This window comes from Pogona vitticeps, chromosome 1 (genome assembly GCF_051106095.1).
Source record: "Pogona vitticeps strain Pit_001003342236 chromosome 1, PviZW2.1, whole genome shotgun sequence".
Taxonomy (NCBI): domain Eukaryota; kingdom Metazoa; phylum Chordata; class Lepidosauria; order Squamata; family Agamidae; genus Pogona; species Pogona vitticeps.
In genome coordinates, this window is record NC_135783.1 from 161,207,318 (window position 1) to 161,234,329 (window position 27,012).

At 42.6% G+C, this 27,012-nt stretch overlaps 1 long non-coding RNA gene across 1 annotated transcript; it reads left to right on the forward strand.

Annotated features, from left to right (window-relative positions):
• The first annotated feature begins 1,455 nt into the window (after positions 1–1,455).
• LOC110077482 (uncharacterized) lies at positions 1,456–9,035 on the forward strand. Its single transcript, XR_013537494.1, has 3 exons — positions 1,456–1,562; positions 1,778–1,934; positions 4,217–9,035. It is a non-coding gene; the product is annotated as an uncharacterized LOC110077482 (long non-coding RNA).
• The last annotated feature ends 17,977 nt before the right edge of the window (positions 9,036–27,012 follow it).

A 27,012-nucleotide genomic window follows, 5' to 3' on the forward strand; every position in this document is an offset into this window, starting at 1 on the left:
AATTGCCATATCCCATAGTTGTCTATACCATTCCTATAAACTGAGCTGGTTATCATTTTTCCAGTTTCTTGCAAAAATTAACCTTGCGCCCGTAATCATTATTACTATTAAGTCCTTACTATCTTTCAACAATTGATCATTCTTGACCAAATTCAATAAAGCCATTGAAAGGGACATTTGAATATTTAATCTAGTTATTTCCCTTATCATGTGAAAGGCTGGACTGGAGGAATCCCAAACTGGAATTAAGATTGCTGGAAGAAATATCAACAACCTCCAATATGCAGATGATACCATTCTGATGGCAGAAAGTGAGGAGGAATTAAGGAACCTCTTAATGAGGGTGAAAGAGGAGAGTGCAAAAAATGGTCTGAAGATCAACATCAAAAAACTAAGATAATGGCCACTGGTCCCATCACCTCCTGGCAAATAGAAGGGGAAGATATGGAGGCAGTGACAGATTTCACTTTCTTGGGCTCCATGATCACTGCAGATGGCGACAGCAGCCACAAAATTAAAAGATGCCTGCTTCTTGGGAGGAAAGTGATGACAAACCTAGACAACATCTTAAAAAGCAGAGACATCACCTTGCCAACAAAGATCTGCATAGTCAAAACTATGTTTTTTCCTGTAGTGATGTACAGAAGTGAGAGCTGGACCATAAAGAAGACTGACTGCTGAAGAATTGATGCTTTTGAATTGTGCTGTTGGAGGAGGCTCTTGAGAGTCCCCTGGACTGCAAGGAGAACAAACCTATCCATTTAGAAGGAAATCAACCCTGAGTGCTCACTGGAAGGACAGATCCTGAAGCTGAGGCTCCAATACTTTGGCCATCTCATGAGAAGAGAAGACTCCCTGGAAAAGCCCCTGATGTTAGGAAAGTGTGAAGGCAAGAGGAGAAGGAGACGACAGAGGATGAGATGGTTGGACAGTGTCACCGAAGCTACCAACATGAATTTGACCCAACTCTGGGAGGGTGTGGAAGACAGGAGGGCCGGGTGTGCTCTGGTCCATGGGGTCACGAAGAGTCGGGTATGACTAAACGACTAAACAACAACAATAATTTTAAATTGGATGATCCAAGACCTCCCTTTTTTGTGTTACATATCATAATTTCTTATTAAGCCTCACTTGTTTATTTCTATTGCAATAACAATTTATCATTAGCTGCTATTCTTTCAATTGTTTTTCTGTAATCTTTATAGGAAGCATCCAAAATATAAAATTTAATTTAGAAATATTTTTCAGTTTGCATAATACCACTCTACCAAACCAAGAAATCTTTAACTTCTGATAATCTTTTATCCTTCCAGTTATCTCTCTTTTTTAATTTATCCAGATTTATTTTAATTATATCCTCTAAGTTCCAAGTACTGTTACTTGGAACTTACAGGTGCTCTCAAGATTAAGACAAGGCAACCAGCTGTCAGGGTAATCAGTCAGGATTTTATCACAGGAGCCATTTTAGAGAGAATCACCTGGGCATACCACAGAGCAACACTGACTCCTGTTGTAATGTCCTTGTGACATATATGTTCACTCCTGTGCATCCACATTTTCAGGTTGATTAGCTTGCCGACAGCACTTACTTTCTGGTGTCTTGGGGCTACTTGGCAGTAGGCTGCATTCCAGGCCTTTTCCTGTTTAACTTAATGAGAATGTTATAATTGACTTTAATAGCTGGGAGGTCAAGCCCCGGTAGTGTGCTGCCTGCAAATGGCAGCTGTTTACCTCAGGGTCTGATCTGTGAATGTGCTCCTCTACTTTTATATGACAGGAACTTGGTCAGAAACTGTACTGCTATAAGACTGAAGAAACGTTAAGAAGATTATGTGGCTATTCCATGCCAATTGTTTTAGTGCCAATGTTGTTTTAAACCAGAGGAATGCTGGCACATCTCTTTGAAGGCCAGGTGAACCAAAACAGGATCTGTGGTGAGTATTAGGTCTTTAAGAATGCTTTTTGACAGAAGAGTGAAGCACTGTAGGGAAGTGGAACTAAATACAAGGATGTAACTGCTGCCAGATTTTTTTTTTTTGTTCCCTTAAATTATGAGCTGGTTTAGTAATAGAGCCAGCCCTAACACTCACAAATAGATGTCCCAGGCTGAAGATTTTTGCTGTAGTTTTTTTACTGCCAGGGAGCAGGAGAAGTGTGTGTAGAACCTTCTGACTTAGATGCCAAGATAAATTGGTTACTGGATATTGGGTACATGACTGATGGGGACTGAGTTTTCTTCCCCAACTCAGGAAGTAAAATGCCTTGGGTCACATCTGGTTGGTATGAGAGATAAGGAGAATATTTTGTATTGATTATTTTAGCTTGGCCAGATTGTTTCTCATGAGGAGGAGTAATACAATAATGGAATGGCTGAATTGCCATAGTAGCAGCAAAATGAATGAGAATCCTTAAGAATAAAATAACTCCCTATGCTGGATCACACCAAGAGTCAGTCAAGCCTTTGCGTCCAACTACTCAGCTGTGTGGTTTGGGAAGCTCATGAGTTGAGCACAATGCAAGCAACTAACTCCTGTTCTGTGCCTATCCCTTCTGGTAACTTAATTATTTGTAATTTTCAATGTTTTGCATATATTTACAGATATGAGAGCATGTGTCAATTTTATTTTCTCCTGCCTACATTTCACTTCTTTCTGATTTCATTTTCACTTTATCCTCCCTTCATTTAAAAAACAAAAACAAAAAACAAAATAACACATCATTTTCTTCCTTCTCACATACATTTTTTGATAAATTCTATTCTAAAACAATATTCCTTTCAATTGGCACTGGTCAAATAATTCCATAGAAACAGCTCATTGAGCATTGTTTTTCAAATGTAACTCATTCTGTTACTCAGTTCTGTGGGCCAGAAGATGATTGTTACCAATATTCCCTCTAATTGTCATCTCTGCTGTGTGGGAACCTCACCTATCTGCATGCGGGGGGGGCAGGGTTTCATCCAGTTATTGACACTGGCTCCTGCTGTGTGGTGCCAATGGAGCTCTGCACACCCATGCACCTTAGAGAGAACATGGGTTGTGTTACAGTTACCATTATCCTGAGAGCAAAAACAATGCATTACCACTCTTCATTACACGGACTGAACTGGCATAGAACTGTGGTCTATCTGAGGAGAGAATGAATGTGAAAGCTACAGGAGAAGAGGGAGTGTGAACATATGAAGCAACATGTAGTCTCACCTCAGTATTATCACAAATTGAGAGAAGAGCACCAGGATGGGAGTAGTAGTAATACCTAGCATTGTCCCACATAGCAAGGTGGGATAAAGGATCAAGAATCCACCCAGGGCCCTCCTCCTGGGTGGGCAGGGCTTTAGGGTGACGTAGGGGGTGGGTGAGGCCACCGTGGGCCTGTAGGAGGGGTTCATAGATGCGGAGATCCCCCGTGACCAGAGTGCGGCCTCAGGATTGCCCCCAAAGTGACGTGTTGCCCCCCCCGCGGCCCTGTAGGCCAATGGGAAGAGATTGGAGGGGGTTGGCTAGAAAAGGGATGGCCACCCTGGGGCTGAAACTCAACAGTGGTTGCTGAAACACCACAGTGGTGATTTTGGGGTCCTTCTGCATGTGCTTGCCACTCTTTGCAGAGTCTGGTGAGGCTTGGAGAAGATGGAGGACAAGGAAAACCTGATTCCCAGGACAAGGTAAAAGGCCCTGGTGAAAGCCAAAAGGAGCTTGCACCCCCAAGGATACTACCAGGGGCTTGTGGGTTTTTCCAAGCCCCTGTGCCCCTTAGGACCCCCTACAAGGCTCAGCGGGAGGCTGCCTGAAGACCCAGAAAATCTAAGAAGAAAATGCAGTTCTGCAGAAGACATGTTTGTATTTACTGTAACGCCAAAGCAGAAGCTGAAAAGCACAAGAAAGCTGGCCTGCACCCTGATGTGGGGTGATGAGAAGGATGATGGGCTTGAGTGTGATTGTGGGCCATAGTCAAAATGAGCTTTACAGAAGCCAACGGGCGATGCCCTAAAACTAGCAGAGGATGTGGATGGCTGTGTGCTGGCAAAACCCGGCTTTGCGGGGGATGCCAACAGCCCTGAGGATCAGATGGTGGAAGAGGTTTCAGATGAAGGCTTTGAGAGTGCTGAGGACCATCAAGTCAGCCAGGTAAGAGCATTTTCTAAAAGCTATGGGGTATGTTAGAAGTTTTAAGCTCTTTAAAAAACCTTACTAAAGGGTTGTTTCATTCTCACCCACAGGAGAAGGCTGATGAGGATGATGGGCTTGAGTGCGATTGTGAACATGGGCCAAACAGAACTGACCTGAAATCAGCAGACAATATTGTTTCATTCTCACGCACCGGTGAAGGATCGGGCTGCTAAGGACAAGAAAATACCCTGCATGAATATACAGCCTGTAAATCTAGTCTGTATTGCATGTTTCTACATATAGATGTCACATACTTCTACTATCCCTGAGGCTTAGATGCTTGCTTTACAATACCCTTGTAATATACTGTCTTTTAATAAAGAGCCGTTATTGTACCATGCCTTGTTCATATTTGTGCTAATGGCTGAGATGGCTGCACAGGGGAAAATACTACACAATATCTATCATACAGCCTCATTGCAGAGGTGGTGCACCTGTCAAAAGTGATTGTGATGAATGCTAGTTATTGCTACTACTGGCAGTATATTCCTTGACATGGGAGACTGAGGCAGAACATGGGCTTGCCAAGGAGCCCCTCCTCCAGGTAACAATAGAGGTTTGGTAGACAAATAACCCCCGAACCTGAGAGAATGGCAACCATCAGGATATCACAGAGCACAAGAAAAGTGAAGCCAATGTTTCTAAGTTCAAACCACTCATGTGAAATTATTAAGTAGATGCAGCTGAGGAATACAGGTACCCAAGCCAGAGACAAATTAATAAAACTGTCTCATCCAGATCAAACTGCTGAGGGCAATGTCTGTACCTGACCTACTCCTTGTGCTGGTTTTCAACTTTTCAATACTTTTTCACCCCTCGTTAGAGTGATCTCTTGCTAAGCAACCTGGATGCTTTATGACTTAGTAGCGCACAACAACAACAACAACAACAACAACAACAACAACAACAACAACAACAACAACAACAACAACAACAACCTTTATTGTCAAGGCACAATATGTGTGCAGTGAAGTTGAATGAGTCTCCATTGGTACAACCAGAAAAAACACAGAATACATTCAGACACAGAATACATCTCCAGCCTTATAAACAAATCCCCAACCCGAGAAATACCGAGGCTGGGCACACATTTCCACTGGTATGTACATTCCCCCATCTTGCTCAATATGGCATGATGGGCAGAAAGGCTCCGTACTGCTTTTCTCTCAAGTCCCCTCTTTTCACTCCCGGCTTTTTAGTGTGATATTGTTTTACAAATATACTTCATGTGGAAACACTTGCATAGTGAGCCAGCAAGCATTGGTGCCAGCTAGGAGTAAATGGAGGTGAGCGCATGGGTTTTAAAACAATTGCTTACATGGGAACCACAGTTTCTCCTCCTGTAGTTCTACTTCCACTAAGATTTGTCTCCTTGTCCGAAAAAGTACAACAATTCCCTGAGTCTCCAGAAGGCAAACACCCTGAAACCTGGCAAACTCTGGCAGATGAGTAAATTGATGAGTGCTTTCACTCTTGTGGTAAATTGAAGCGATTTTGATCCTAGAATTTATGCAGTTAAGTTCTGTCACTGCAGCTTGTCTGTCATAATTTGCCTTGAGCATGTTTTGAGGTGGAAAGACAGGACGTTAATTAATTAATTTAAATCTACATGTCTGTCAGTAGTCCTCACTCCCAGGCTCCAAATGCAGTTCTTTCCTTTAACTTAAAAACAGTACTGTATCTAAAATCCACTGCTGGGCAATAACTTTGTTGCACTGAGCAGCATATCATGAAAGTGCGCAAGCTTTCCAGCTCTCCAGAGCTCTCCACCAGGCTGGATGTTAGAACAAAACAAATGAAACAATTTAGGCTATGTTGTAAGCTTTGCATTAGGCTCATCTTCAAGCTAATGGTGGCAGAATGGAAGAATTGGAGTGTCTGTTAAGTGTCACAAGTATTAGCTCATATTTAGAATTCTGTAACAAAAAGGGAATGGCTGAATCCTATTTTTGTGAAACTAAATAAGTAGCCAGCTAATATTTTGTTGCAAGAGAAAGGGAACTGATTCTGTGTCTAAGACAAAACTTTGAGGGTTAAATTATACAGTAAATTAAACATGCATCATGTAGCTTAAGAACCCCCTATGAGTGTCAGTGGTGTATACATGGCAGCACTGTGGAAGATGATGCCCTTTTATTTTCCATTTTGTCATCTTCTACATTTTCTATTGATGATGATGATGATGATGATGATGATCATCATCATCATCATCATCATCATCATCTTAGAACTGCAGAACTGGAAGGGACCCTGTGGATCACCGATTTTTCATTCCATCACTGATTTTCTCTCTTTATTTCTGCTACCTTTGGAAAATCATAAAGATATTCACTGAGTAATGGCCAAGGAAGAGGAATCAGAGACTGAGATTTTAGTGATGAACAGTGACATATTCATCATTAATAAGCTTAAAAAAATCTATTCAAATTATGCATTCCTTGAACGGGGTATGTTTTTAACCAGCATTTAAATTTGTGTCAGTACACTAGAAACCTTCCCAGAATGAAAGCAAAAAAATCATGACTGGGATTTTAATCCCCCTCTCTAGCTTGTCACTGATTTGAGAAAAGGCAATGGCTGCACAAATATTTGAAAATCTCATTCTCACCCACCATAGCAGCACTCCCTTTTTCTTTTTCTTTTTCACTTCCTCTTCCCTGATCATCTCATCTCCTTATAATCTTTCCCATTTTATCTTCAGTTGTTTATATTTCATGTCTTTTCCTTCTGGGCCTCTCTGGGTGTCAGGCCCCTCAGCCTCACCTCCTGACTTGCATGTGTGATCTGGGTAGAGCTTGGTGGGAGTAGGCGTTCCGCCAAATATCGAGGTCCTAAACCATTTAGGGCCTTATAAGTAAGCATTAAAACTTTGAAGTCGATGTGGAAACGGATGGGCAGCCAGTGCAATGTGGCCAGAGTAGGAGAAATATGTTGGTATTTTCTCACTCCACTAAGGAGTCTGGCTGCCGCATTCTGCACCACATGAAGTTTCTGCATCAGCTTCAAAGGCAGCCCCACGTAGAGTGTGTTACAGTGGTTTAATCTTGAGATTACGAGCGCATGCACCAAGGTGGTGAGTGCCCCCGTGTCGAGATAGGTCCACAGCCGAGCAATCTGCCAGAGATGGAAAAAGGCGGTATTTTTATTTATTTATTTATTTGATTTTTACCCCGCCCCTCTAGACCATGTCTACTTGGGGCGGCTCACAGAATAAAACAGAATAGTATAAAAATATATAAAATCATAAAATTACAATTACAATTTCAATTTAAAACAATTAATTTAAAGAGAGGATTACCAAGATGGAATAGCAAAGAAAAGAAAAAAGGAGAAAGACTTAATTGACTGGAGGGAAGGCCTGCTTGAATAACCAAGTTTTTAACTGGCTTTTAAAAACACCCAGCGAGGGTGCCAGCCGAATTTCTGTTGGAAGGCTGTTCCACAGCCGAGGAGCCACCGCCGAGAAGGCCCGGTTTCTTGTTTTTTCCTTCCGGGCCTCTCTCGGCATCAGACCCCTCAGCCGCCCCTGCCTGCTATGTCGGGTGATTCGGGTAGATCTGGGTGGGAGAAGACGGTCTGCCAAATATTGAGGTCCCAAACCGTTTAGGGCTTTATAAGTGATCATTAGCACTTTGAAGTCAACGCGGAAATGGATGGGCAACCAGTACGGACTACCAATGCCCCCTGTGTTTCCATTGTGAGTGCCGGGTCCAGATGGATCCCCAAGCTGAGAACCCCACTCTTAGTGGCCAAGGTCACCACCCCAAATGAGAGAGAGTCACCCAGGCCACCAACCCCAAGGGTGCCCACCCTCAGAACTTCCGTCTTGTCCGGGTTCAACCTCAGCTCATTTTCCTGCATCCATTACAGTATGGTCCCCAGGCAGCGCTGAAGGGACAGGATGGCATCACCTGCAGTTGGTGAAAAGGAGATGTAGAGCTGGGTGTTGTCATGGTTTAGGTTATTGAAGCTAGAATGTAATTTCTAAATGGGATTTGTAGTCATGGAATGGTGTAGAAGGAATCCATCCTAGTCTGTGTGTTATGTAGCTAGATGCTTCGAGAAGCTGTTTTCGCTGAGAGCTAGTTGGAATTTTCCATGTAGCAGCCTTGGCCAGAAACGATAAGGACCAAAGACATAACATCGAGGAGGAATGCCAATAACACCTGCAATCCCATGAGAAAAGGAGGTGGAGAAAGACGAGCAGTCCTTCGTCCTGATTGGTTAACGGCAGTGGAGAGTGAAGAAGGAGGGTGTTCCAGCATGAGAAGAAAATGGAGAGAGACTGATACAGAGAAAACCTTTTTGAGCCTTTTTTGATTTTTGGATTTTACCTTGGATTATGGATTTTTGAATGGACTTTGGAGTTCCCATTGATTTGCTAGGATGTAGTTCATAGCAAGGAGAGAGAAAGAGGGGCTCAGCCTTACCCACCTTTCTAGCTAGTAGAGTTTTCTTATTTTATTTTTATAGCTGAGATTTGCTGTGTTTCTAACTACTTTAGTTTATGGAAATGTATATGGAATGCTATGCTTTGCAACAAACTAAATATCTCAAATTCTTTATTTTTCTAATAAAACAATAATATTCAAAAACTTATGTTTGGTCTTTTGAGCAGACAACCTGCTTAATTACTTAATTCCTTTTTAGGCCACAAATATGCTACTGAGTCCAATTAATTATCTGAGTTTTGCTGGTCTTAGCAGACTCTGAGACTCATGGTTTTATCTTTGGTTTTCTCAGTTAACTGTTAAATGGGAATAGACTTGGGAAAAGAGTGCTAGATGGGACAGCCTGGTTGAGAAAAGGACTCATCTCAACTTAAATAGGGGTACACTGGACTCTAGAACCTCTCTGTTCCAAGCCCCAGCATTCTCTTAGGAGAGCTGTGTGCTTACAGGTGTCATCAGCATATTGATGACACAATGCTCCACATCCCCTGATGACCCCACCCAGCTGTCTCATATAGATGTTAAACAGCATTGGGGAGATAATTGACCCCTGTGGGACCCCGCAATTGAGACTCCACGGGGCCGAGACACTCTCCCCAAGCTGTACTCTCTGGGGACGGTCCTCCAAGAAGGAAGGGAGCCAGGCAAATGCCAAGCCACCAGTTCCCAACTCAGAGAGCCTGCCCAGGAGGATACCGTGGTCGACAGTATCGAAGGCTGCCGAGATGTCAAGGAGGACCAACAGAGATGTTTTACCCCTGTCAGCCTCCCTCAATAGGTCATCGACTTAATGATCCATAGGGTCCCTTCCAACTCTGCAATTCTACAGTAAGATGATGATGATTAGACATCTCCACTACGTTAATAAATGTCCAACCCTAATTGATAATTTACGTGACTAAAATATGTTAGTACCAGTCTACAGGGGAAGTTACACTGATTGTATTAGGATATTGTAAAGGAAAAGAAGTACAATCATTATCCTAAGAAAGGTCATCCTTGCTGATTAATGCATGACGTGGGGCATATGTTAAGTTGCTTTTGTCTTCATGAGGGAGCAAGAAAGCTTGAATGGGTCTTGAATCTTAATTGTGGTTATTTTCACTGTGCATGTGAAATGTTGGGTCATTTTCTTCCCTTTGTGAGTAGGCATGGGTGAAACGTCACTTTGGAGTAATGAATAGGAGGGTTATTTGGTGAGAATAAAGTAGCTGTAGCTCAAGCAAGCAGTAGATTTTGCCATACTCTGTGCCAGATGCAGGAAGCAAAACAACAGCTGTTAGATACCATGCCGTTCTGAAAAATATTGCTAATGATAATTAGGTAGGGTGCGTATTGGGTTCAAAACTGAACATTGTCATTCTTACAACAGCATACTAGTTGCAAAATTATCAGTATAATTATAATTAATATACTATTGACAGCTGTTGCTGCCAACAAAATGGATGTGTACCTAATAGAAATTTAAACATGGCTAGTATAGAGGTAAAGAAAAAAGGTATGCTAACGCATGTCCAAGAGTACCATGGCTACAATTCTTACGAAGCACAATGATCTGCGCATGCAGATATGCCATTTATGGACAGTTCTCAGTAGGGATATGCATGGCAAAAACTTTTGCTCAGGTTTTTCCATGGAATGTCTCTTTCGTTTTCATATTTTTTGTGTGTCTGTTCTTTTGCTTTACATGAAAGGAAAATTCTATTTTGGGTTTTCTGTCCATTTTTCCATATTCATGTTTCTTGACACCCCAGAAGCCCCAAGGAATCCTTAATTTTTTTTAAAAAAGTGGAAAGGTGATGGAAAATCAATCTGCTCCAAAAAGCAGATAATAGTACACGAGAAAGAAGAATCATAACCAGACTAGAGATGGTCTCTTCTTATTTGTCTCCCTGGGGAGACAAATGGGAATATCACCACCAGAGGTGTCCGAACCCTTTGGAACCACCCCCTAGAACTGGCCAAAGCTCCAAAGGCAGGGAGAAAGGGCAGGAAATTTGAATTTCTTGCCCTTCCTCCCTGCCTTTGGAGCTTCCAAAGGGCTTCCTCCGATGTCGGGGGAAAGCCCTTTGAAACTTCTGAAGGCACCGATCGAGGTGGCGGGGACCTCTAGGGAGTTCTCCCATGGTGGCGGGCAAGCCCTGGGAGACCTCTCTAGGGGTCCCTGCCACCGCAATCGGCGACTTCGGAACTCTCTAAGGGCTTTCCCCTGACATCAGAGGAAGCCCTTTGAAAGCTCCAAAGACAGGGAGGAAGGGCAGGAAATTCGAATTTCCCGCCCTTTCTCCCTGCCTTCTTGGCTTTGGAACCACCGTGATTGGAGGCAGTGCTCACCCAGCACTGGGAGGCTAGAGCTGGCCAGGCTCCTGGCTGCTCACCCCCAGCCGCATGGATGAAGCGGAGCATGGGCAGGCTTCAGACTGGCAAGTCCTTTTTAAAAAACTTTTCTGTGTGGGTTTTGGAGGGTGGGTTTGGACTGGGGGTTTATGTTTCTGTGGGGTTTTTTTTGTGTGTTTTGTGTTGTTGTTTTTTTGCAGTCCCAGTGTGGGACTTGCTCTTTTTATTTTGGTTTTTTTTAAAAAATGCTGGAATGGATTAATTCCATTCCCATGCATTTCAATGGGGAAATGGTACTTCGACTTATAAACTTTTTGACGTACGAACGTCCTTCCGGAATGGATTAAGTTAGTAAATCGAGGGCCCACTGTAAATTGTTTGGGGCTTCTAAACATCATATAAACCACAAATGTGACAATGACTCAAAGATGTTTCCAAATGTCTGTATCATGGAGGCATGCTTGTGATGAGCCTAGGATTGTCTTATGTTCTAACATAGGAAGGGACTTGAAACAGAAGGGAAAGGGAATGAACAGCTAATCCAGGTCAAACACCAAGCAGTCAGAGCTGAAATTCAAGGAGTGTGCAAGAGATTAATCAGAGGCAAAAGCTAGTAGTTAAGCCATGCACTATGAACTTAACTATATGACAGGACCTAGCGGGAATAAACAGAAGCAGGTCTACAGCAGGTCTACCAAACTGGCAGGTAGAAGTTTTGGTTGACACAGTGCATGGAGAGACAGAGCAGAATGAGATTACAAACATTGCTTCCAGAAGTTTGAGTTGGAGTGGGCTGGTGGCATTTATTCACCTTGTCCTGGGAATCCCTCTCTTCTTTGGGGAAACTTTTGAAAAATCACGACCTACAAACAGTATTCAAGCCCACCGCAAAAATACAACAAATGTTATGGTCAGCAAAAGACAGAAGGGACCCCCTCACCACGGCAAGAGTATACTGGATACCTTGCAGTTGCGGCCAGGTATATATTGGAACCACAAAATGAAACATCCACACCAGAATCAAAGAACATGAGAGACACTGCAGACTAAAACAACAAGAAAAATCTGCAGTAGCTGAACATGCCCTAAAACAAGCTGGACATGAAATTCTATTTTAAAATACTGAGATACTGGACAACACCAGCAATCATTACGTCAGACTGCACAGGGAAGCCATTGAAAGCCACAAGTACCAGCAGAAATTCAACAAAAAAGAGGAAAGTTTGAAACTCAACAAACGTGGCTCCCAGCTCTGAAAAATACATTGTGCAAAATATCAACGAACTCTACCCAGCCAGAAGGACCCGGGATCACTACACACAAAAGACCAGCTAATGACACCCATCAATCACAGACCAAATTGCTAACTTGCGCTGGATTATGGAGAAAGCCAGAGAGTTCCAGAAAAACATCTACTTCTGCTTCAATGACTATGCAAAAGCCTTTGACTGTGTGGACCACAGCAAACTATGGCAAGTCCTAAAAGAAATGGGCGTGCCTCACCACCTTATCCATCTCCTGAGAAACCTATATGTGGGACAGGAAGCAACAGTTAGAACTGGATATGGAACAACGGATTGGTTCAAAATTGGGAAAGGAGTACGACAAGGCTGTATATTGTCACCCTGCTTATTTAACTTATATGCAGAATACATCATGCGGAAGGCTGGACTGGAGGAATCCCAAGCTGGAATTAAGATTGCAGGAAGAAATATCAACAACCTCCGATATGCAGATGATACCACTCTGATGGCGGAAAGTGAGGAGGAACTAAAGAACCTCGTAATGAGGGTGAAAGACGAGAGTGCAAAAAACGGTCTGAAACTCAACATCAAAAAAACTAAGATCATGGCCACTGGTCCCATCACCTCCTGGCAAATAGAAGGGGAAGATATGGAGGCAGTGACAGATTTTACTTTCTTGGGTCCATGATCACTGCAGAGGGAGACAGCAGCCCCGAAATTAAAAGATGCCTGCTTCTTGGGAGGAAAGCAATGACAAACCTTGACAGCATCTTAAAAAGCAGAGACATCACCTTGCCAACAAAAGTTCGAATAGTCAAAGCTATGGTTTTTCCTGTAGTGTTGTATGGAAGTGAGAGCTGGACCATAAAGAAAGCTGACCGCCGAAGAATTGATGCCTTTGAATTGTGGTGCTGGAGGAGACTCTTGAGAGTTCCCTGGACTGCAAAGAGAACAAACCTATCAATTCTAAAGGAAATCAACCCCGAGTGCTCATTGGAAGGACAGATCCTGAAGCTGAGGCTCCAGTACTTTGGCCATCTCATGAGAAGAGAAGACTCCTTGGAAAAGACTTTGATGTTGGGAAAGTGTGAAGGCAAGAGGAGAAGGGGACGACCGAGGATGAGATGGTTGGACAGTGTCATCGAAGCAACCAACATGAATTTGACACAACTCCGGGAGGCGGTGGAAGATAGGAGGGCCTGGCGTGCTCTGGTCCATGGGGTCACGAAGAGTCGGACACGACTAAATGACTGAACAAACAAACAATCACAGTGACAGATAATCTCTCCTCCTTATCACAACAATACACCCACAACAAGACACACTAATTACCCATCTCCTGAATAGGACAAAAGCTGATCTCACAGCCATAAATTCTCAACTCCCAAGCAAACTACACCAGAGCACAGATTGCATTCCTCTGAAGATGCCAGCCACAGAGACTGGCAAAACGTTAAGAAGAACAACCTTCAGAACACGGCCAAAGAGCCCGAAAAACCCATAACCCTATCTTCTTTGTCTGGCTCTGTTTAGTTGTTTACTGCAGGTGTCTGAGCTTAAGAACTTTCACTCTACCACCATTGTTTCCTCTGTTCGAACAAAAATATTTTGAACTTGCCAACTGTGGTGGCACAATATTTTGAAACACCCCAACAAAACTGCTATTGCTGCTCTTCTCTACGATTGGGAAGTTCTTTATTTATGAAGCTGTCACCATCTACTCATGGGACTGGATTCTATTCAATCTCCTGTGTTTCTTGGAAGGAGAAATGGTATCTGGTGCCTTAAGAGCTTTCTCAGCCCTGGTCTCCCTCTACCAAGCCAGCCAGTCCTTATCTTCTTCCTCTGAGGAGGAATTGGCCAGATATGAAATGAGAGATTGACTGCAGCATCTGTGACATACCCATTTCTAATACCATGTAAATATGTGGAATGGCTCTAATTTTACTGTGAAATTAAAGTTCCACCCAAACTATACAACTTTAAACAATATCTTAGTACTTTCTGTTTTGCCTTCTTTGTGAAGTGTTTTTCTACTCTATGCATTTGAATGTATTTGCATTGCCCACCCAACCCAGAATAACGAGGCAAGACACAGGATGTGAGTTAAACTAGGGTCATACCTTTATTGAACCTTTTAACTTGAACTTCCCCTTTCACAAGGGGGCCTATCGTAGTGCAAAACTGAGTCTGGATCCAGGGTCGACTTTGACCTCTGACCCAGTCCTTCCCCAGGCTAGTTCCCACCTCTGAAGCCGCACTGCCCTCTGTACAGCACCGCCTCAAACAATGTCAGAGTACCCCCAAGGCTGGAGTCCACCTGAGCCTTGTGACCCTAGGTGCCCTGCGGCCCATGGTATTGCCTTGCCTCACCTCTCCTCTCAACAAGACCTCTGATTCTGCCATTCAGAGAGGTGGGATGACTTGCATCACCATCCCCAGGTGCCCCTATGGGACTCACCTATATTTCTTCCCTTTTGCACTAGCCACCATGGCATAGAGGTTCCTTAGCATGACCTATGCCCCCCACACAGCCAAAAAATTCAGCCTTAAGGCACCTTTGTAAATTGCACAAAAATGTCTACTTGCTTGCCCAACAAATGGCACCATCGCCTCTGTACAAGTCAGGATGCTTGACTCACGCATCTGGATGCATCATCATCAGATCACAGGCTGGCTACCATGGCCTTACCATCCTCATAGTTTACTCCCACCAGGCCCAATCAATATATCTAGGCCCTTCGGACCAATTGTGACAACATTGCTGACCACACCATCTGTGTTCCAAGGCAATGTCCTACCAAGGCTCACAGGTCAGTGATGACAATACATGCCTTGTCCATCCTTCAAGCTATGTCATTACCACCCAAATGAATTGCTTCAATGGCAGGGGGCACATCCAGAATACCCTGGTATGCCAGTTTGAGGAACCTGTCGCAAGGCATACCACTCCATTCCCTCCTTCCAAGGTGTCTCAAGCATCCAGGCCCAAATACTGACCCCAGCTGGTCTAGCCGGTATGCTTGGCAGACCAAGATATGTAACCATGGCCACATGCCAAGATAACGGGATCACCAGGTGTGAGAAAGAGAAAATATACAAACACCAGAATCTAGCACTGTGGCAATGAACACACATATGTGCGGTACCTGTGGGACAACCGCTGCCCAACATTTTTTATACCTTCCACTCTGTATCCAAGTGCAGCCACTATGGATACAGCACCCATACAAAATAAGTTTGCCAAACTACCACCTTTGAATGACAACCTGTTGTAAGGCTTGGGAAGTGACCTTCTAAAATTGGTATTTTGTGACCAGGGACTCATCCCTGAGCCACAAAAGCCCCCCTTCCTCATCATCCCTGAGACATAAGCAAACCAAAATCGCTCACACTGGCCAAAGGTCCATAATGAAACACTTCCTAAATGCAATAATTGGACCCTTTCCAACATGTTCAGTTTAGGGTTTTTGCCAGTGAATAATAACCTGGTCTTCAAAGACCACCACATTATTTCCCTTCAGAGATGATAGAGATGTATCATCCCTTGATAATACCACTAGCTCACTGACTCAGAGAGCCCCCAACTGCCACGAGAGCCAGCACTTTAAAAGGCAGATCTTGAAAGTGTCCCTACACACTGCTGCCCAGATGGCTCCTAACTGAATTAAGATGGGTGAGGAAAATGGGGTTACGCCTCTCCTTCATCCAGCCCCATTCCCTACTCCACCCTCTATCTACAAAACTTCCCTCACCAATTTTTTTCCACTGCATCTGGCAGGATATGATCCCTCAGCTGTAAGGACTGATCTCTGACAGGGAAAGCACCGTGCAGGACGGGGTTGTAGCCTGTGTCCAGAGTGGATGAGGGCATCCATCCTCCCAACCCTGCACTTGTTCCAGGGACCTGGTTCTGCACGGATCATTGTGGCCATCCTCAGCTTCAGGCTTGGGTCTGAATTCACTGCTAGGTGTGAGTGTTTGCCCTTATGTTAACCGCTAGCTGATGTGAGGGTGAAAGGACTGGCGCTGTCTGTCTGCCAGTGCCCCACGGCCAAGCGCTCGTAGGTGGGGTGGTGTCTGATATGGCAGCCAACTCACCTGGCTGCACTGCTCTGCCACTGTCACTCACGTTTTCCTGAGTCTAAACCTTCACCCCACTGCGGGAGTCACCGTCTGAACATCTGCATCCAGATGTTGCTGAATTTGAGGCTTTCTAAAAACAAACAAATCTACCTAGCCCTGCTTGACCCAAATGAGTGAAAACAGTCATGAAAATGATGACCTGCCCTTGTTTTCTGCAGTTATTTTTGAAAACATTCAGCCTCACATGACATACCTCAGATACTTCAATCGTGCCTAAACATTCCCTCCAAACCCCCACAAGCTCTGGTTTGTAAAGATTTCCAGAAACACCCAAGCAAATGCTTCCAGAGTGGTTAAAGAGCAGATTCTCTGGAAGCCACAAAACCTTAATGGAACTAATGCCTATGACTACTTGATGTTCTTTATCCACTATATAGCAAAGCCTTGCACTATTTGGTATCTGAGGCTTACATCCCACCTCTCTACTGTTTTTTTAAAGAGATCCTTAATGTAATGCATTACTAGAGAAAAGAGCAAGAAGTATATCATCCCAAAGGAGAACAGGGAAGAATGCAGGCCTGTGAAAAATTTGCAGAACCTATTTTATATGTACATCTACACATATACAAGTAACTGGCAGAAGTACTCAGCTTCACCCTTACCTGGGTATTTTCTCTCTTTCCTTCTTAACATTGTCTTCTTTTCCCTTCACTGCCTCCATCCATTTCATTCTTAGTGGTTCTCTCCCTCTTTCCTAGTGCTCATTTAGGCTTTCTTGTGTTCACTCTGGTCCTTGACTCCATGGAACAACAAGATATGTTCTTTCTCTGTTCCCCTCACACTGTTTAAAGAGTTCAGGACCCTGAATATGGAAGCATCAAGTGCAGCTTCAGAGAACCTTTCTGAAAAAGTGCACGTCCCAGGCCTAACGCTTTCTTTCTATGGGTTAGATAAACCTGTTACCTAGTGATCGAAAATCATATTGAATACCAAAGATTTTAATTAGCTCAAGTTTATTAACCCACCATAAAAGTGAATGATCCCAAGATGCATACCATTAGAATCCTATTAACAAGTATGTCAAGACATTTTGCTCTCTTAGGTAAAGGACAAGACAGCAGTTAGCCATTCCTCATACAGAAGCAAATTGGGTTAACAGTTATGCTTTACTTCAGCTTTGGCAATGCAACAGTGTCCTCCATATCTTTAAAGGCAGTAGATTAATTTAGGGATGTATAACCAGAATGGAACAGAGTACAGTAGTAGTATTAACCCCTTGATCTGGACACTATATTTATGTTGATGATACAAGTCCTTTTGCCACTGCAATACATTTTTGTCTTACATTTAGTTTGTGATCTCCTAAACTCCTTAGAGATTTGTAACATGCATGACTGTCAGGCATCACCCACTCTACAATTGTGTAGCTGTCTTTTGCTGCCTATATGTATAATTTTACATTCATCGCTGCTGAAATTTATTAAGTTTGTTTTAGCTCAGATCTCCAGTCTGTCAAAGCCATTTTGAATTCTAATTCTGTCTTGTTAGGTAGCAGCTACCCTTTCCAGTCTGGTATCTTTCACAAGTCTGATGAGCATTCTTGCTCCTTCATCCAAGTAATGTATCAAAATGATAAATATCACAATTCCCAGGACAGAACTCATGGCACTCCACATGTCATTTCTTTGCAGGATGAGAAGGAACCACAAAGCTTTCTCACAGTAATATAAGCCCTACCCCAAAAATAAGCCCCAGCTGAGTGAAACCCCGCCCTCCACCATAGTGCACCATAGTGCAGCAACCAGAAGAATATGACATGACTTCGATACCGTCGACCACGGTATCCTCCTGGGCAGGCTCTCTGAGTTGGGAATTGATGGCTCGGCACTTGTCTGGCTCTGTTCCTTCTTGGGGGACCATCCCCAGAGAGTGCAGCTTGGGGAGAGTGTCTCGGCCCCGTGGAGTCTCAATTGCGGGGTCCCACAGGGGTAGATTATCTCCCCAATGCTGTTTAACATCTATATGAGACAGCTATATGAGTCATCAGGGGGTGTGGAGCATCGTGTCATCAATATGCTGGTGACACCCAGCTCTACATCTCCTTTTCACCAACTGCAGGTGATGCTGTCCTGTCCCTCCAGCGCTCCCTGGGGGCCGTACTGCAATGGATGCAGGAGAAAGGGCTGAGGCTCAACCTGGACAAGATAGAAGTTCTGAGGGTGGGTGGCCCCGTGGTTGGTGGCTTGGGTGACTCCCTCACGTTTGGGGGGATGACCCTGGTTGCGAAGAGTGGGGTCCGCAGCTTGGGCATATACTTGGACCTGACGCTCACCATGGAAACACAGGTGGCATTGGTAGTCCGTACCGCCTTTTTCCATCTCTGGCGGATTGCCCGGCTGCGACCCTACCTCGACACGGGGGCACTCACTACCTTGGTGCATGCGCTCGTAATCTCAAGATTAAACCACTGTAACACACTCTACGTGGGGCTGCCTTTGAAGCTGATGCGGAAACTTCATGTGGTGCAGAATGCGGCAGCCAGACTCCTCACCGGAGTGAGAAAATACCAACACATCTCTCCAACGCTGGCCGCACTGCATTGGCTGCCCATCCATTTCTGCGTCGATTTCAAAGTCTTAATCCTTACTTACAAGCCCCTAAACAGTTTAGGATCTCGATATTTGGCGGAACACCTGCTTCCACCAAGGTCTAACCGGATCACCCGTGAGAGTCTGGAGGTGAGGCTGAGGAGCCTGACACCAAGAGAGGCCCGGAAGGAGAAGACAGGAAACCGGGCCTTCTCGGTGGTGGCTCCTCACCTCTGGAATAACCTCCCTTCGGAGATTCGCACGGACCCTACGCTGGGTATATTAAAAACCCAATTAAAAACTTGGTTGCACATCCAGGCCTTTCCTCCAGCTAATTCCTGACTTTTCTTTCTAATTCTCTTCTTTTCTATTTTATTTTATTATAATTGTTATTGAATGATTATGTACATTATTGTGTTTATTGTTTTATCTTGTATTGGAAGCCGCCTAGAGTGGTCTGGTGGTCCAGATAGGTGGGATATAAATCAAATAAATTAACAACAACAACAACAACAACAACAACAACAACAACAACATCAATAACAACTGTATTTGAATAAATGTAGATTGTTGTACATGAAAATAAAACATGCCCTGAAAATAAGCCCTAATGCATTTTTGGAGCAAAAATTAATATGTCTTATTTTCGGGGAAACACGGTATTTGCAAGAATATTATGAGAGATTTTGTTCAAAGCCTTTATTAAATCAAGATATACTGCATCCACAGTGCTTCCCTGATCCACCAAGCTTTGAAAAAAGAGAGATACAATTATTCTGGTGTGAATTGTATTTGACAAATCTATGTTGGTTCTGGAGAAGATAAAAAAAGCCTGTTTTGCTTTTACCTGTATTTTTGTCTTTCTGGCAAAACCTTTTAACACATCTTTTCTCTCTTTCTCTCTTTTAGTAAGTGAAGGATGAAAGCTCTCCAAGCTCAAGTGGATTTAAGAATATTCCATAGCTTTATCATCTTCTCAAGGTCCATGGAAATTAAGTTAGCATTGGCTTAGAATGCAGAAATGTTATTGTTCTAGCAGAGCAAATCAACATTCTACAAGGCAATTCTAAAAATGGGGTAACCCAAACAAAAAATTATAACTTAGACATTAGATTTTGGATCAGCATCAACTTTGGCACAGATGTAGCAGACTGTCTTATCTTGCTCTGTGCCAAATGTGGGGAAGTTTGGACAAAGAGTTTCAATTTAAATGTCACCAGATTTGAAACAGATCAAAGAAATTGAAAATATTAATTTTTCTTATCTTGCGAGACAATGGTTGGCCCCATCCACTTTTTTCTTAACTTGGAAGGAGTCCATACCACAGGGCCTGAAATACTGATCCTCAAAAAAGGCCTTTCAAAACAGAACAACAATTACTTTGTTATAAGACTGAGCATCCATGGAACAGACTTACCAGCAACAACCTTCTGAAGTAAATAATTGTTGCAACCAGGGAAGGGACATGTTTGGAGGGCAATAAAAGATCACAGAACAGTTAAAAAACAGGTTTTCTTTAAAAAGTTAAAAAAAAGCAGTCTTGCTTTAAAGAAATTAATGGAGTAACAGCCGTACAGAAAGAGAAATGTTTAGGGAATTAGCATACAATTTTAGAAGGTACATTTAGAGTACGTATTTCTGTATTACAAAGGCACAGGTCAGTTGTGCTTGTTTCAGGTCTAGGTGCTTTAGTAAACATTTTCCCACGATTTCTGAAACAAAGTTCCTGACACAAATCTTCAAAGGGAAAATCAGCTCCAGATCTGTGGCAGTCTGAACTTTTGACCATTTCAGTAAGGATCCAATTAGCTGACTAAATTCTGAGGATAACTGAACAGATATTGGTGCTGGGAAAGGATTCTCTGTCTATATTTTAAAATATATTTTTAAAAGAATGTAGAAGCTGTAAAAGTACTGTTATTTGTTTTGTGACTGTGAATGGTCTTACTCATTCTTAACAGAGCTTTGGTATCTATATCCTGTCATAGTTTCAGCCATTCCATCTGTCTTAGTAATTAAGGGAAAAACATGTTATATACCATTAAGCAACTTCTGATGTGTTGTGACTAGAGATGGGCACAAAATAAACCATGACGCAGCCACCCCCTAAGATATCACACCATTTTGTAGCTTGTTTCAGGGCACTTCAGTGAGACATGCCTGCCCAGAATGAAATGACATGCCAAACTATTGTCAGCATTGGTGATTCATATGTGGGCTATAAGTCAAATGTCCCAAATCCAATATTTGCAAAACTTTGGATGAATCTTGGGCTGACTCTCTTCCCCACCCCTGTCAAGTTTGGTGAAGCTTGGATTTGGGGTGTCCAGGTTATAGCCTCCCAAAACAGGTTCCCCGAGGAAAGTGCTTATTAGGCTAAAGAGCACTTTCCAGGTTGGACCTGTTGTGTGTGTATGTGAACTATAGCATGGACATCCCAAAGCCAATCTTTGCCAAAATTGTAGGAGATGGTGAGGAGAGTCAGTTGAAAACTCACAGTGAGTTTGGCATCTATAACTTGTGCAGGGGCCATTCTAATACTCCTGACAGTTTTGTCAGAAAATTTGTGAAAGTTCATGGTTACTGAATAATAACAAACCACAAACCATCATGAACCACCATATTCCTCGTTTGTGCCCATCTTTAGGATGACTACATGAGTTAATGACCTCCAAAATGTTCTGTCATTAACAGCTCTGTTCATATCTTGATTCACTAGGAAATGGCCTAATATTGCTGCACAATATTGTGCTCACATTTCCAGCAAGAAAAAGGATGCCAGGCTTTACATAGCAAAAGGCAACCTGAATGTTGACAACACCAATGGAGCAGTCAAGATGGTCTACAGGGTACTCTCTTGTGCTCACTACCATTCACAGTTGTTGAAAATCAGCCATGACAACTGCTTTGTCTTCAGTTGAGAAGTGGTCAGCTGAAGAAAAAAGGAGGCAGCTTGTAAGATTTTCCCTTGCTTGCTATTACTTTGTGAATGGCAGTGAGCAGAAGAAGGTGTTCTGTAAACTATCTTGACTGCTGCCATAGAATATATACTTTATTACTTGGCAGAAATGTTTTTGGGACCCCAGAACTCTTACTGAGTCTCTCACCTCATAGTTAGTGATGAAGGGAGATTATTTAAGAAATCATACTGTGGAACATTCCATTGCAGCTTATTTTATTGATATAAATGCATAATGTCTGTGCAGCCATTTGTGCTTTTGTATCATTATGTTTTAACAAGAGGCAAACTAGTTACACATTGCATCAAATAACTTTAGCAGAAAAATAACCTAACTTTAGCCATAAGACATTACTTGTACTCTGTGTCAAAAAAAAACTGTGATCCCTGAGATTTTTCTAGGATGGTTTGAACCATCTCTCCACCGCTTTCATTTTAAAAATATTTGACTGGGTGTCTACTGTTCACAATCTTCTGATTATCCTAATGATGGCATTGCACCACTGTTGCTTTTGCATCTTTAAATGGAACAGCTTCGCTTCTTGTGATTTTTCACTGGTAGTGTCTGTCTAAATTTTCCATAAAAAAACCCAGGGAAAACATTTGCACCTGGCAATTGAGGGCAATTGCAATTAAAATATTTCCACTGCTGTTAAGATTTGTGTATTAATCTAATTTAAGGGAATCTGGCCCTCCCTGAAACATGCCTTGAAATTGCAAACTTCAGCTATGTTCATAGTGGCCCTCTCTGTCTGCGCCGTATTGCTTAATCACATCATTCAGTAGCTTTCATTTGCTCTAATTTTCCTCCAGCTGGAAGCTTTTCCCACTCTGGATGGAACATTTGCAAGATGCCTTTTTTTACTGTGCATGCAAAAAGTAGAATATTTTTAACTTCTGAGAACTCATTCAAGGAGACAGCATCCTTTTTGTACATGGTGTTCACTGGGAGTGCTGCGCATCCTGCATGCTTCGTTGGTAGCAGTTTAATGCTGTCATGGTTCTCCTGGGGCTTGTCCCATGTGGTTATAATTAACTTTTAATGTCTGCCTTCAGGGCAAAACACTTAAGGGGTTAACCAGTTTTCTCCAAAAGAATGAATAGTTAAATGCTAACATACGTTTATCAATACATGGCAGAATCTGGATTAAAATCACAAGTTTTCTGTCCACTCCCCTTACATTTGTACCATTTGCAACATATTTGCTGCAATATTTCATAACTTAACAATATGGAAAGCAAACATGGAAATTTAAACCTTAGCTTGGTTTCTCCTTGTACATCAAATGAGAAAATACAAACAAACAAACAGAAATTATCTCTGTGAAATGGCAAAGGTGGTTTTTAACTAACCTTGAATAGCTTTTGCACATTTGCATAATTGATATTTGCACATTTCTGTTAGAAAATGCACACTACTGTGAAAAAGCAATAAGAGTTGCCTTCCAGTGTGAGCTAGCAAATAGAGCAACACTCAATGGGATGATTGTGTTTCCTTGATCAAGCAACCCATCCTTTACACTTTGTCTGTGTGTCTAGGCTTTATTGCACAAAGGAAAAGATAGCAGCTGTTTGCCAAAACAATTTACACGAAAAACACAATGAAAGAACGGCACTTGTCCCATTCTTGTGTGGGAGGCACAAAGTTGGGGAATCCATGACAGGTTGTCTACTGTACTGAGATAGCCATTTCTCTATTGAGAATGAGCTCATGCTCACTCTTATTTCCAGGCATCTGCAGGGCTCCAGGTTCAGTCATGGACACTTACAGTTCAAAGGGCCTACCATAGATGAGCTGGTAGGAATTTGTTCCTTAGATTGTTCTAGGTGAACTTCTCAGAAGGTTGCTTTGTCCAGTTCTTCTTGGCTGTATTAACTATTACTTACCTTGAAACATTAATAACACAAGTTTAGTAGTAGAACAATCTTAAAGATGGTGAGAACCAGAACTTTATTAAATAGTGGAAGATGTCTGCTAATCAAAACATGTACTCTCTTTCAACTTTATGTCTTGTATTCCAGCAGGTTTTGTGATTGGTTACTACATATGCCTTTATAGGGATCACAAGTTGATGGAAAAAAATGACTTCATCAATGCAGTTCCACCAGAGATGAATGTGCAATTACATTAATAATTACAGTATATGCTCTGTTCTTCTAAACACATTTTAAGTTAATTTTAATAATAATAGTAGTGCATATTCACAACCTTAAATCATAATTTTGATATATGATTCAACAAATATTTTGAACAAGGCTTTTATTTTTTAAAAACTTTTTGCTCACAGGTAAAAGTCACATTTCTTATAAAATACTGCAAACTATAATTGCATCTGATATTCTCATAATTCCACAAATATGCATATACGTCATATTAGATATACATCATATTAGATGAGCATGCATTGTACAGATTTCAGAGACAACCCATACTTTACTGTCTGAGAGTGAGTAGCAAATGGGTCTCCTTCCCCTTCCAAATTATTCATAATTCCCAAGGCTAGCCAAGTTATGTTGATACTAGAGATGGGGACAAATATAAAAATGAATCGCTTTTTCTGACGAATATAGCCGATTTGTTAAATATTCGTAAATCCATATTTGTGAGTTCCATAGCCCCCCATGAATATGGAGGGATGAATATTTAGCCATTTTTATTCGTCCTTCATATTAAAAACCAAAAAACCAAAACACCATTCTGCCTACTGGCTGCCAGTCAGCTGATCGGCTGCAGAAAGGCAGCCACCACCCAACACAGCCACCCAATACCACAGCCTACCCCACCCCTTCCTTTCCCTACCTTACGCCCCACACCATGCCACGCCAAGCCCACCGACACCCTCTTACCTTAATTGTTGCTGCCAAGGTCTTCTGGCCTTGGAGACATGCATGTAAAAATGGAGACTGGCTGCCCTTTGCAAAGATGGCGGCTGTGGCTTCATTTAGGGTAGGGAAGCTGCAGTTGCCATCTTTGCAAAGGGCAGCCTGGATTCCCTTAGCCTGCCTTAAGGGAATCCAGGCTGCCCTTTGCAAAGATGGCAGCTGCAGCTTCCTTACCCTAAATGAAGCCACAGCCACCATCTTTGCAAAGGGCAGCCAGTCTCCCTTTTTACACTGTGAAGGCCTGATGGAGACCTTGGCAGCAGCTATTAAGGTAAGGGGATGTTGGTGGGAGTGGGGTGGGGGCTAAGGTAGGGAAAGGAAGGGGTGTGGGGGTAGGGTGTTGGGGTGGCTGGCTATGTGGGGGGTGGCGGTTGCCTATTGGCTTCTGATCAGCGGATTGTCAGCCAGTAGGCAGAATGGGCTTCTGTGCCGTGTGGTAAACTCTCCTGTGGGGACCCAATTTGTGGATGAATAACTTGGAGTTCTGCTATCCAATCTTCACCAAATTTGGCAGGCATGTTGGGGAAAGACATAGGAAGCTCTATTGTGATTCTGGAGTCTCTAAGTACCTGGAGGGAGCTTTCCTGGGGTGTCCTCTTTGTGACTATATAACTCTGGAATCCATGATCCAATGTTCACCAAACTTTCAGGAATTGTGGAAAAGCATCAGAGCAAGCTTCCCTGCATATTTGGTATATCTAGGTGGTTGGGGGGGGCAGTGTTATAGCCATTTAAATTGCAAATGAATTGATGGCTCGATCTGTCGATTAGACAAAGAATATTCGTATAATCATATTTGTTGATCCATTAACCTTGATGAATAATGGATCAAAATGAATTGCCATTTTTTAATTTGTCACCACCTCTAGTTGATACTCATCAGAAAATCCCACAAGGATTTCTCTCTACCTCACTGATTGTGAAAATAAAAGTGATTATTAAAAATGTGTTGCCTTTTTCATGATCTCCTAGATCTGCTGCTTGGAGTGGCTACCTCATTCTGCCTAATTTAGGGCTGGTCAATCTTGCCACACATGGGAGATCATGAAAAGTGGGGCACCCTGGAGCTTTATTGAAATCAATAGAACTAAGAGACTGTAGCGTTCTCCATTTATTAGATCTATGGTTCTTGTTGTATTATGTAATGGTAATGAATATTCATATTGCTGAGAGGCAGAGCCAAGAGAGATGCTATAGGAGGCGGGGTCAGAGAGCAGATTAAGTCAGATAGAGTAAGTTAGAGAAATGTAAGAGTCAGGCAGAAGAGAAAATCCATACAGTGTAATAGAGTGTGTAGTTTGGGAAATGTAAGGTGATTAGCTATTGAAGATATATATGAATCTCTGTAATCAATAAACCAAAGTTTTATTTGAAAGAGCTTGAAGTGTGGACCTGAATCTTTCTGAAGTAAATGGTGATTCAGAGATCACCTGGTGGCAGCAAGTGTAAAAGGAGAGTGTTTGCCTTCGTGTGCTCTGGGGCTTGAAGGTCAAGCAAGGGGGCATGACGGTGGATGCCACAATTGGTCTGCAGAGGCGGGATTCGAAGAAATCTAGTTAGGCCTGAGTTGAACTCAAAGAATTCCAGTCAAGCCTGAGTTTAAAAAGAACTTTTCTGGAGTCAAGGGTACCTTTTAGACAGAGGTCTGTGGCAAAGAAATTTGGTACCTCACTAGAGCTTTTGGGAAAAGCTTAGTGGTGGGGGCTTCTGAAACCAGATCTGGGGGGGTCTAAGTTAGGGAACGATTCTGTAAGGAAATTCTTGTATTTTACCTCAGGATCTGAAGACCAGAAAGCTAGCTTAAGGCTCAAGGCTCTAAGGGTAGAGAGCGCTTGTGAAAAGCAGAAGCCAAGGGTCAGAGCAATTCTGAGGGAAGGAAGGAGAAAGCCTTTGCTTGAAATAGAAATATTTTAGTGACTGGAAGTAAGAGAAGAAAAACAGGTCCTTTAAAAATAGGTACACACTCTGTAGTAATCATCCCAGAAGTAAATATGACACCCAAATGTTCCACAAGGGGGAATCCTGAGGCTGAGCTTTTACCTCAAGAAATGGAGGGAAACCCTCTCAGAGACCTAAGTTTATCTGAAACTGAGCAAAATGAATTGGGTCCCTTGGGTATGGAGTGCACGGTAAAATTTAGTGTATAGTAAGCACTATTATTTGCATTTTTGTGTTTGTTTTTGTTCTAAAAATAATAAAAACCATTTATTTAGAAAAGGACCTAAGGGACATAACAGACGTGGTCTTAAATGTGTCAGTTTATTTGTTGTGTTTCTTTGGTTTCAATAAACAAGAGTC